The sequence below is a fragment of the Labrus mixtus genome, chromosome 9, assembly GCF_963584025.1.
Source record: "Labrus mixtus chromosome 9, fLabMix1.1, whole genome shotgun sequence".
In the NCBI taxonomy this organism is placed as follows: domain Eukaryota; kingdom Metazoa; phylum Chordata; class Actinopteri; order Labriformes; family Labridae; genus Labrus; species Labrus mixtus.
In genome coordinates, this window is record NC_083620.1 from 20,558,632 (window position 1) to 20,570,773 (window position 12,142).

At 41.6% G+C, this 12,142-nt stretch overlaps 1 protein-coding gene across 1 annotated transcript in view; it reads left to right on the top strand.

The window, feature by feature from the left end:
• schip1 (schwannomin interacting protein 1) overlaps positions 1-12,142 on the top strand; it is a 215,428-nt gene that overhangs the window by 190,157 nt on the left and 13,129 nt on the right. The window lies entirely within an intron of this gene.

Consider the following 12,142-nt stretch of genomic DNA (forward strand, 5'->3'; position numbering starts at 1 on the left):
GGAAGAAAAAAGTCTGCAATGCAGAGGAGAAGGAGTGTGGGAACAGGCAGGGAGGTGGATGAAAGGCAAGAGGAGATGAGCTGAATATGCCAGGGGAGTGCATTGGGGGGGGGGGGGGAGACGGCGCTTCTTTGATGGAGAGAAGCAAGTGTAGAAGCAGGGAGAGATGCTCAAAAAAAAAACTGCGGAGGAAGTGATGAAGAAGATGGGTGGGCCTTTTGGGTGCACTTATTCAACATGAAACTGAAACTTTCCAGTCCAAATTCTAACCAATACTGTGTTTGGGATCAAATGGAGCAGCATTTTTTTGTGTTATGAAACATGTAATAGCTTGAGTTTTTACTGCACTTGAGTCCTTTGGTTTCTCCCAAAGACTTCAAACTGGCTGGTAAAATTCTCTGGCATTTAGTTGTGGGGCAAAACGTCAATACCGCAAAGAGGATAACGTGAACTGAAGTAAAACAGCCAAAGAAGTTTGCAGCAAGCTAATGTTGGAAAGCGGGGAAATAAGTTGAAAGATGAAGTATAATAAAAGGTGAAACTGTAACTATGCTTGCAGTAGATCACAGAACCGCTGTATCGTAGTGATACCGTTATCGCAGGCCACATATTTCTTATTCTTTTGTATCGTATCGTACTGGAACAATATCACGTCGTGGGATAGGCTGTGATCCCCACCCTCGTTTTTTAACATTTATAAAGCTGATCTCTTGGCAGCATCAGGCACATCTGATGTTAGGTTTTCCCACGTCTCTGGTTAGGAATTTTTTTTTTTGCAAAAGATGACATCAAATCATCTGACAGAAACATTTGTGTTAATCTTGCTGCGAGATCTCCAAATGTATAGTTGCATGCCAGTAAGGGTGGATTTGTGATGGTGCGGGTGAGGGACCAGTTGTGTAACGGGATAAGGATTTCCTGCCATGTTCAGTGGTAGATAAAAAAAAACTAGCTGTAGCGACAGAGAGATAGAAGGGGGGGGGGGGACAGATCAGAGGAAAAAATTGATGCTGAAGGTCTCTGTCTCTGGTGGAGACAGCAGATGAAAGGCAGAGATGAAACAGATGCAGGAGAAGTATCGACAAAACTACTGGAGAAATGGTTGGAAAGAGAGAAATGGGCACGGCGTATCCCTTTCTGAGGCAACTGAGATGATAAACGATAGGGGGGAGGGTAAGAATGATTGAAATTGATTTAAGGAATGGACATTAAGGGAGATGTTGAAGAAAGTTAATTGATGGAGGGAAAGAAAGTGGAAGAAGTTAAATGCACAGGATGCAGAAATAAAGAAAAATGTAGAGGATAAGACGGAGAATGAGAGCGGTAAGCGGAACAGAGGGTTCAGCCTCTGATAACAGCGGCTCTCTAGAGGCCCCTCAATTAGACTGGTAACCTGGCAACCAGCAGGCAGACAGCGCCCCTAACACACACACCAAAGGATTGAGAGAGGCAAAGTGCAATGGGGGAAAGAAGAGAGGGAGATGGGTTTGATGAAGGAATATGTTGTTAACGGAGTAAACAGATTCACTGGAAAAAAAAAAAAGGAGGGTGTTGTCACTTTTTTCTCATGGGGCACTTCATATCTTGGGGCAATCTTTGTTTTGCTTATCAGCGTTGTTGTTTTTCTCTTTTTTTTTGTATTTAAAGGTGTGGCACTCGTATTTCTGTCTTTGGCTTTTGGATATTAAAGATAAAGAAGAGAAATAAGACAAGAGAAAAAGCAGATGTCTTTCCTTGTTTACTGGCCCTTAGATGTTTGAGACAGTCCCCCACTTAGTGTCACAAACAATTTGCCAATTAAGTCGCAAGGCCAATAAATTGACCATTTGACCCATAGTCAACCTAACCCATGTATCGATTGAAGTCGTGTCCATTCTGATAATAGACCATGCAAGAAACTAAAAGGGTAAAACATTGCCATCCGCTGCTGCAGCCCCCCTCAATTATCCTGACGCTGCTCTTCATTTTGTTGAGAGCATAAGTGAGCTAAAAGCACGCTGCCCCTCTGTGTGTCTACAGACTGAGGTCTCAATATGTCATCCTGGATTTCGGGTTTTTTATGTAAATCTATAAATCTTGCAGTGCCATATCGCTGTGTGTCGCAGCAGATTCAGGAGCAGCAGGCTGAAGGGTGATGGAGAGATTTATCAGCTTGGTCCACAGCGTGTCATCCCGAGCGCTGCAGGAATACTGACAGCCGGCCAAGGCTACAGGACCTCTGATTGAATGTTGAATCCTGTCACACACACACACACACGAACATAGTGTTTGTGTGTATTTACATGTGAGGATTTATGCGTATTTATGTAACGTATACATGTCGACAAGCCTTTTACAGTTTCTTCTGCTTGACTGGTGAGGGCTGAAGGAGAGCTTTGGTGTCAGTGTAACAGTAGACGAGGTGTGGTCTGATGAATTATAAATGAGAACTAACAGTACAGTGGATATCACTGATGGATCGTTGTGGGATGACAATTGGCCAACAAAGCTGGACATTACACCAAAGTATTGAATTAGTCTAGTTTGCCACACATAAAACATCAGCAAACCAGAAAAAACACCCCACATATTTTCATGTTTACATTTTTTTTAATGTACAGATTAAAGCTCCCGTGAGGAGTGCTTAGCTGGTTATGAAACAGACTGAAATGAATTCTAATGTCTTTAAATGAACTTAAAAATGCACACAAGACCATTAGAGACAAGAGGGATTATTTCTATATAGTATTTATTTATGCTTGATACAACTGACGCTGGGTAGGTGTAAGACAGTGTGAGTTACAAAACCATACCAAAACAGCATTTGTTACAATTTTTACTGCAAAGATTCACAGTGAGTGATAAAATTGGCTGTTAAAAGGAAGCAGGATGAGATGCTTTATCTGTAAACGCTTACACTTCTAAAGGATAATACAAGGACTAACACTCTGTCCACACCGGGGGAACAAAATCTAAGCAAACTGAAATTTCCTCACAGGAGCTTTAAATTATGTGCAAAGCATAGCAAAAGCATTTCTTTATCTAGCTGTTATCCTCTCTAGCTGTTATGCTCACAATGGCCAAGCTCCATTCCTGAGATAATAATAACAATCATGTTTTTCCATATGACATGAGTCATACTTTATCAAAATCTTACTCAGTTTGCCAAAACTTCTGCTCCCTCCAACGCCGGCCTCTGTGTGAGTTAGCCGACTTCCTGATGGGCCGCCCCGTGCTCCTTTTTGCAGCCCAATTTGTTTGGAACACAAAGCATCGCCATGGAGAAATTCTCACCACGTTGCTATGGTAGCAGCCCCCATTCTTGTTTTCCTGCTTTCCAAAATAAGATCAGTCCGTTGCATTGCTTTCATGTGTGTCAGTGGAGGAAACATAGGCATAAAACATAAAGGGGACAATTTACAGATACAAAAACTTTTATAAATCAAACATAGAGCGAGCTCGAATGCATCACAAGGGTAGGTTCATCCCTGTCAAACATATGCACGCTCACAGACACAAAAATACACACAGCGCCATTGGCCTTGGATCCCAGGCTTACAGGAGGTGCCAGGAACCCTCTCTCCCACAGTCACCCTCTGTTCACTTGGAACAATAAGCCATTCTCTGTGTACGTCTCTCTCTTTCTTTCTTGCTTGCTGTCTCTCTCCCGTTCGTTTTCTCCGTCAGCTGACCCACAGTCAAGCGTCCAAGGGTTGAACCTGTGTAAAAGTCTGAGAAATTGGGCTGAAAGTGTCACAAGTTTTTTTTTTGTTTTTTTTTTACCTCGTGACTGAGGCAACACTTGTGCGCACGTTGCATGTTTGTGTTTTTTTTTTTTCTATTTCTAGCTTCCTGTGCGGAGGTAGGCCAGGTAACCGCTCCCTCCCATCTGAATCAGCTCTGACTTCACCTTCACCATGAAGTCAGCCTCAGTAATGAGGCAGAGAGCCAGTCTGCCCCACCCTGCTGCCACACACAGGCCACTCTCGCTCCAATCTAACACCACTTTTATTGGCCTGTGCATGTCCATGTGTGTGTGTGCTGTATTGTCCCCAGCAGCAGCTAGCAGTCCCATGTGGGTGGATTCAGCAGCCAGCCAGACAATTCGCTCTACTCTACCCATAATCCTTAGGGATCAGCAGTGAATCAAACCCACTTCCTATTTTTTCATTTAACCCCTCTGTTCATATGCGTGCGCGTTCAAATGCTCTTTGATGTTATCGTGCAAATGCATCTTTCCCCAACCGTCTTCATCTCCATTTTTTCATATTCTTCCCCCCATTTCCTCTCTCTCTCTCTCTCTCTCTCTCTCTCTCTCTCTCTCAGCAGAGTAACAGATGAACATGACTCATGTTCATCAGCATCCTTCAGCGTTCTGTTCCCTCTCGTCTTTCTCCTCTCATCTCCCTCCTATCCCTCTTTGTCCTTGGCAGGCTATTTTACTCCTTATCAGATATCGCAGCTTCCCGTTAGATCTCAGACTACTCGGTATGATTCATCTTCTGAATCAGTCTGCAGATGAAGGTTTGATTCTTCAAGGGAATGAAGAAACAAGCAGAACTTTTAAAAAGATGTGTGAGGCCTTGTGTTGTCAGGTGATAGCTTCTCAGAGAAAATAAAAAGGTGCTTTTGGGTTTTCATATTTAAGTTCCCACATTTTTCTGTGCCAATACTTAAGAAATGGTCTGTAAATATTCAGCTTTAAGGATACATTTATACAGAACCCTTATCCGTTGAACAAAAAAAGCCAACTCCTTAAATGCATCAGTGTGTACTGTACCTATATCCTTGATAATCAGACCTTATTACAGTCAAATCTGCTCAAGCAATAATAAAGTATGAAGATCCTGACAAGATTTTATACAAAAACTTATGATGAATTCTTGGTGTTCCTTGTGCAAAGAGAAAACGTATTTATTCTGTAATTGTTTTACATTTTAAATGTAGAGCTATATAAGTTTTACATCTTCAACTTATTTCACTTAATTTTTCTGTTACTAGTTGTTCAAATTGTTCCATCTTTAGGATTTGGACTGCAGAATAAGGAATTTCAAGATGTCACCTTATATATTATTATTATTATTATTATTATTATTATATTGACATTGATTGTATAATTTTTCAGTTTTCTAAAATGTCATAGACAGACGATTAATCCAAAAATAATGACCTGAATAGTTAATCAGAAACAATAATCCTTAAACATAATTGTGATCCCCTTTTTATGTGTTTATGATTTAAAAAATACATTTCATCTGAACATAGTTATGGTTTTTGGTGAGTATAACCAGTTAATGGTTTGTGTGAAGCCATGTTCCCCTGCTGTGTAATTGTGCGGCCGTATGTGGACATCATTTTCTGTCTGGGCGGCTATGACAAATATATGAGTCACGGGTCGATAACGTCTCGCTGAGATGAGATCATTACACACCGTGGAGAGCTGGGATTGAAAATGTAAGTCACTGATACAAGGCACGGCCAATCTCTGTGTGCGTGAGTGAGTGAGTGAGTGACTTAGTGTTTGTGTGCCAGACTAATGGTCCATTGTGCTCTGTCAGGGTTTATTTAGCTGGCCGGGGGCTGTGGGGCTGCTGCCTTTTGAGTCCAGACAGGGCACTATTTTTACCTTAGCAGGAAGGGAGCACACTACTTGCTCTGTTACATAAGTACACGTTTCTCTTCATATGCTTCAAATATGTAGGCTAATCCACATTTTAAGTTAGTCTGTTTTTCTTAAACACTGAATCTAAGCCATTTTAGGTAAGAGGGTTAGCAGGCTTAAAAGGAAAAAAAAAACAGCGAGAAAATAAATATATGAGAGGAGGTGTCCAGGAGTATCTCGAGAGACTAAACACACACACATGGGCATGCACAGCACAAGTAGGCTACACTGCTATAAACACACACACACACACACACACACACACACACACACACAGGACTGAGGTGTCTCTTTCCAACTTGGTCATGAGCAGCTGCTGTCCTCACGTAAGGGTGTGAACCTGGAAAAAAAACACCACTCTGACTTTCTCTCTTGCCCTCTCTCTTTTTTTTTTTTTGCTCTTTTCCTGGCTGTGAGAGGCTGCTCCGGCCACAGGGTGGAAGGTAGGGAGGGTCTAAAGGGGCCTTACCTCTGACCATTGTGCTTTCACACTCCTGCGGCAGAGGCAGCACAGCAGAGGAAACCTACAGGAGAGAGTGGAGGAGTCAGGGAGAAGCAGTGTCACAACATGTAAAGAAAAAGACAAGAAGAAAGCCACCAGTAGAAGGAGATTTTATGTCAGATGAAGGCGGTGGGTGAGCTGAGCTGGATTGGATTATGATGTGGACTGACTCAACTCAACCTCAGGAGTCAGTCTGGACTATCCCACTGACTGGGGAGTAGAGCGGAAAAGGACAGGAAGATAAAGAGGGAGGGAAGGATGAGGGAGGCGTTGGATAATATGGATGGATGTGGTGGAGAAGATGATGTCATCAGGCAAACATCCAACCTGTACCTCATAGATGACTACAAAGAGGTAAAGGACCATGTGTGTCTTAACTGAAGTCATTTTTTAAGTCATTAATTAACTGAAACTGAGGAACACCGAAGGCTGCTTAAAAAAAAAAAAAGGTTGTCCTTTGAGTTGGAATGTTTTAGGTGATACACTGTGCTTAGATCATAAACAAACACTTACATTGAGCTATTTTTGTTTACTTATTTTCTGAAATACACTTGTTCTTGTTAAGAGTTTAATAAGAAAAGCAATTTAAATGTCATGTCAGTCCCTCTTAATGTAAAGCTACTGATGGTTAGCATAGCTCAGCAAAAAGGCTCCAACCAAGGAAAAACACTCTTTCTCACTTTATAGACAACCATCTTTATCTTCTGGCATCTCTTATGCACACGTAATATTTATTGTTTTCTGAATTCATGTAAGCGTGTGAAAATGATAAGCTGATGTGAGCGAAGGTTTTAGCCGGAGGCAGTGACTAACACACTAGCACATGAGCTAACTTTACACCGCAAAGTGTAATATTTACTCTTTGCTATAGTGTTATACTGATTTTTTTTTTTTAAATAACACATCAAGTGGTGAGTTTTAAAGACAGCTATTGTAGATGTGTTGTCTTGGGACCAGCTGAGTTTCCCTGTTTCAAGTCTTTACACTAGGCCAAGCTAGGCTAACTAGCATCTTGCTCCAGCTAAACACTGAAGATATAAATGAAGTGGTATCAATTTGGTAGTCTAACCTTCAACAAGAATGCTCTCAGGCTTATTTCTAAATATCCCTATGGTGTTTTTTAGTGCAGCTATGATACGGCCCAAACACTGATGTTGAGCTAATGCTGAAGTTTGGGTGTTTAAGTTGTTATTTGGGGCGAAGCATGACATAATGGTGTCATAGAATCCAGGCTTTTATCCTTAAATCTGCTTCACTCTTCGGGAGAAAAAAAAAACGACTCCTCCACGGAATCTTTTCCCACAGATTCATAGTCTGGCCTTTTTGCAGGGAGAAAGCTCAAATGTCTGAACCCACTTCATGCTCCCTGTCTATCGTCCCTCCTTTTGTCATTTTCCCCCCTTTCTTTTTTTTTCCCTTTATCCCAACCTAACCTCCCCCCACACTTATTTTACAAAAAACACACACACACACACACACACGTTCATGTGCAGCCCTCTACCACATGCTGGGTTGTTCTCTTCCGCTCGTGAGTGACAGGAGCAGCCTTACACTGACCTGAGGCTGAACTTTATGCGGGCTCAGAGGTCAGGTCCCTTATCCGGGATGGAATGCACCGCTAGACAGACAGACAGACAGACAGACAGGCAGGCAGGCAGGTCTCAGATAGCAGGAGAGGGACCCACGCACACATTTCTAGCTTAAAGATGATACATTAGAGACGTAGACTTTGAAAACTGCCTGGTCATATCAAGAGCGCTTTCTTGCTTTGAGTAGGATTAGAGTAAGATTAGCACTTCTGTACAGTAAATATAAAGCTACAGCCAAAACTGTTAGTTAGCTTTGCATAAGAAAATGGTCTTAAACGGTATTGGTAAGGTATTGGTATGTCTTGGAAAATACCATTGTAACATTTCTATAAGTATTCTCGTCTTTCCCTCGGCTAGAAAATGAATATGTATTTCCGAAAACATGGCGCATTCCCTTCACGCTTTATGTGACAAGATATTCCTAAATGCAGTTTTAGCTTGACTGAACATCTGTGTAAACCTTGAAGCTAGAAAGCAGAGTCAAAACACACTCTCACAGAAGACATGTTGACCTTGTATTTGTTTGCAGAGCTGTGAGCTCAGCAGCAGTTCACCGTCAGGTCTGGGCTATAAATCAGAGTGAGGCTGCCCCAATTCTTGAGCACACATGTCATGATTCTGTGTGTGGATTCACGTAAATAGAAATGTAGGCTGTACTCACAAGAAGTGGTGTGTGTGTTTACGTGTGTGTTTGCGCTCGTGTGTGAACAGTGTAGGTTCTGTTCTGCAACCAGGGAGTGAGGTATCGGTGGGTGAAAAGCCTCCATTGTGCAAAAAACATGAGAGAAAATAGTGAGGACTGAAAGGGAAGAGATGAAAGGAGAAAAAAAACTATTAATAAATGGTGTGGATGTTTTAAATGCTTTTCCTTTTGGCATTTTTTTTTTTTTTTTTAAATGAAAGGGAGGCTAAAAGGGAGAAACAGAGTAATTAAAAAAGCAGAAACCTAGGCCTGTATAGAGGCACACACCCACATATTTAAAAACATCTCAGATCTTAACTACTAAACAATTTCCAGACACATAAACCAGCAATTTGGCGGAGGATGCTCTTTGTTAGCGCGGATAATTGAATTCCTCCCTCTCCTCTAATATAGATTTTCAGGGTAGATTTGAGGGCTCAAAACAAGCACCACGTTGCCCATAGCCAAGGCTAAACAACCGTCTAAGGTCTGCGGATGAATGGCTGCAGTGCAGAGTGGAGGAGAAAATGTCTTTGTCAATGAGGGTTATTCAGCAGAGGAAATTGCTTGGTGAATTTGAGGAAAAACACAAATTAGCGCAATTGTGTTGTACCCCCAATCTAATTTGGACTGTGACAACTCTGGAGCTCAAGGCCAGGAAATGAAGGAGGTGGTTGGAGCTTTCTCTCTCTCTCTCTCTCTCTCTCTCCACCTGTACCCTCTTTCCCTCATGTAAGTTTAAATGTAAATATAATGGAATTGACCTTTTCCACCATGTTGAAACAGAGCTTCAAATATTTTTCAATCCCTTGATTTAAATGGACGAACTACCCAAGAAAGCATCTAACGTCTATAACGTCGTATCCAGTTATGGCGCGGGAGTGTTTTCTGCCCTATATACATGCAAAGTTTTCAAGTCACACCTGGAGGAGGAGACATCTGAAAACATGGACACGAGATAGGATTTAAAAGCATCCTGTATACAGTAAGGCTTTGAAAATCCATTGTGCCTCTTGGGATTAAGATTTGAAGAATTGGCTTTTTGCAGAAAAGTAAGGAAATGCATTGCTGCTCTTTTCACACCACCGCCTCTCAGTAGCCCATTCCACACCTCTATAAATGCTTTATTGGCCTTCAATGATGGCTGTTTTTTTTACCACACACAGCCCACCCAGACTCACGCACACTTGCAAGCACACAACACAAACATGCTGTGTAGCAGATGTTAAAACAAAGGAAGGAGGTTGTGTTGTAAAACAGGTGTGTGATGCAGAGTTCAGGTCGTGCATGTGAATACAGCTGAAGACCAGGGATACATTTTGACCATTGGTCCTTTTCCTACAGTTTACATTTGATTTATTATCATTTTTCTTTATTACTTGATCTTTGCCTGAGGTTAACTGCTGCTACCAACTTTGTACAGGTATCATTTGGAACCAAATGTGTTCTTTAAGAAATAAATAATGTAATTGACAGAAAATGAATAGGTAACATGAGAGTGTGTTGCTTCTTCTTATAAAAGGATTTTCTTTATAGTTATAAACTCCAAATATGTAGGGGTTTCGGATAGTTTTCAGGAATAAACTAGATTTAAAGATAACGCTATTACTGACATCTGTAGACTAAAGAAACTACTCCAGCTCGACCCACAACCCTCGTCAAAGCCAGTTGTCTTGCATCAGCAAACAGTTGAGAAAATCAACTCTTTTAAATTAGAATTAAAGTTGGTGGTGATGCTGATTGTGTTTTTTTCCTCAGTATTCTGATGCAACATTTCCACTGAGCTTTCCTGAATGTGGCACTTCTATTCCCACCAGTCCTCAGCAAAACCTTCATGTTCCATTTCTCTCGCTGCCCTCACCACATGAGGGAAGCAAACAGTTATCAATGCTCAATGAACCTGCTGCTCAGGTTTTCTTTTACTCAGAGCAGCTGCTCCGTGTATAGCACCTTGACTGACAGTGTGTCAGCTGAGCTGAAGTGCAGGCTTGTATGAGTGATGTGTGTGCACATAAATGTACGCCTGCCCTACACCACACAGCCTGCTGTAGCTCCTTTAAAGTGAAACTCTCAAGTGAGTTCAACATGACTCCCCAGGCTGGCTTTCAAACACACAAACACACAAATACACACACACACACAAACCAATACACAGAAAGGAGCAGTGTCAAGTCCGACCCTCTACATGCCAGTGTGTGTACAGAGCTTGTCTTGCGGCCTCTTGTGTGGAGTGGGATTATGTTAATTTGTCCTTGGTGAAGACACCAACGCCTGCACACAATTGTCAAGAGAGACATGGAGAGAGAGAGGAACGGAGCGAAGGAGTTGAGAAAATGAGTGGGAGGGAGGTGAAGCTGCGATAAGGAACTTGGAGGGGAAAGAAAAGAGCGATACTGTAGCTGGAGGCTGAAGAGGAGATGGAAGGAGATGAGTGGAATTGGGGATAATGAGGAGGAGAGCAGGACGAGAGGCTGGTGAGGCTGGATCAGGTGGGTACAGGCACAACAGGAAAGAGAGACGAAAGATACATGAGAATAGTGACAGATGTGTAGAGGAGCAAGATAATAAGGGCAATTATGGGGGAAAAAAGAGAGAATCTAAGAGGACCATGGAGGCTGTGGACACGGTTGAGGTCTTCCCCATTGAGCCATCAGACTCCCCCCGATAAGCTTTTTCACCTTTTTAAGTCAAAAGTCATTCCCCAGCCCTGGTTTCAATTCCTCTGTGAAATAAGATAGAAATAGAAATTCAGGTTATTCAACAAAGTTCATTTGTACTGGTTTGACTCTAATAAATAAGAATCAGAATCACATAAACTTTATCGATCTCTAACTCTGATCACTCATTCACTGGTTCTTTAGTAAAAAATATATATTTCATATATTAAAGCATAGAAAGTATGTGATTGTTCAACGGCAGCAAAATAAGAAGTGTGTGGATGTACACACATTATACAGCAATATATAGAAACAATTGAAAACATAACACCGCAATATAAAACTGTCAGTGCTGCAGAAAGCTTTCTATGAACAGTATAAATATGAAATATTGGTTTTGTATTATATATTATATTATATTATAATATTGGCAATATAAAATATTGCAAGTCTTGCAAATATATAATAACCCAAGTGACTGTAAACAAGAGAAGATCGATGATGACATCACACATCGTTCATCCTTTGAGATGACTAAATACTTATTAAATTGAATGTAGTGTTTTGTTGTCAATGTGGAGTATTTGATCCTGGCAATGCAACCCTGCAGTCGTCTTACGTTTTCTCAGGGTGTCAACAGTTACAATTAAAGATACATTCTACCATGAGTCCCAAATAGCATTATGTTTTACTAGAACGATGTATAAGGGAAACATGTTAAGAACCAGGGTATTCATCTTCAAAACTTTCTTTTCTACACATCTTTCCAATCTCCCTGTCCTTGAAGCTTTCTGATTTCTGTTTGGGAGAAGAGCAAAAGCAAATTGATGCCGTGCTTAGGCCGACTGTGTGTGTGTGTGTGGGGGGGGGGGGCTGCTGCTGTGAATGAGTGTGTCTAAAGTGCTGCCAAAGCTGAAGCTGCGCTCAGTGAGGAATTCCGGCTTGGGAAAAGGCCAACAGAGAGTGCCTCTGGCGGTGTGTAATGTTGGGATTCTTGCAGATTCAAGCTAGTATGAAAATGCTTTTTACTGTTCTTCATCTGGAGTTTACCATACACAAACGTAATCCAGC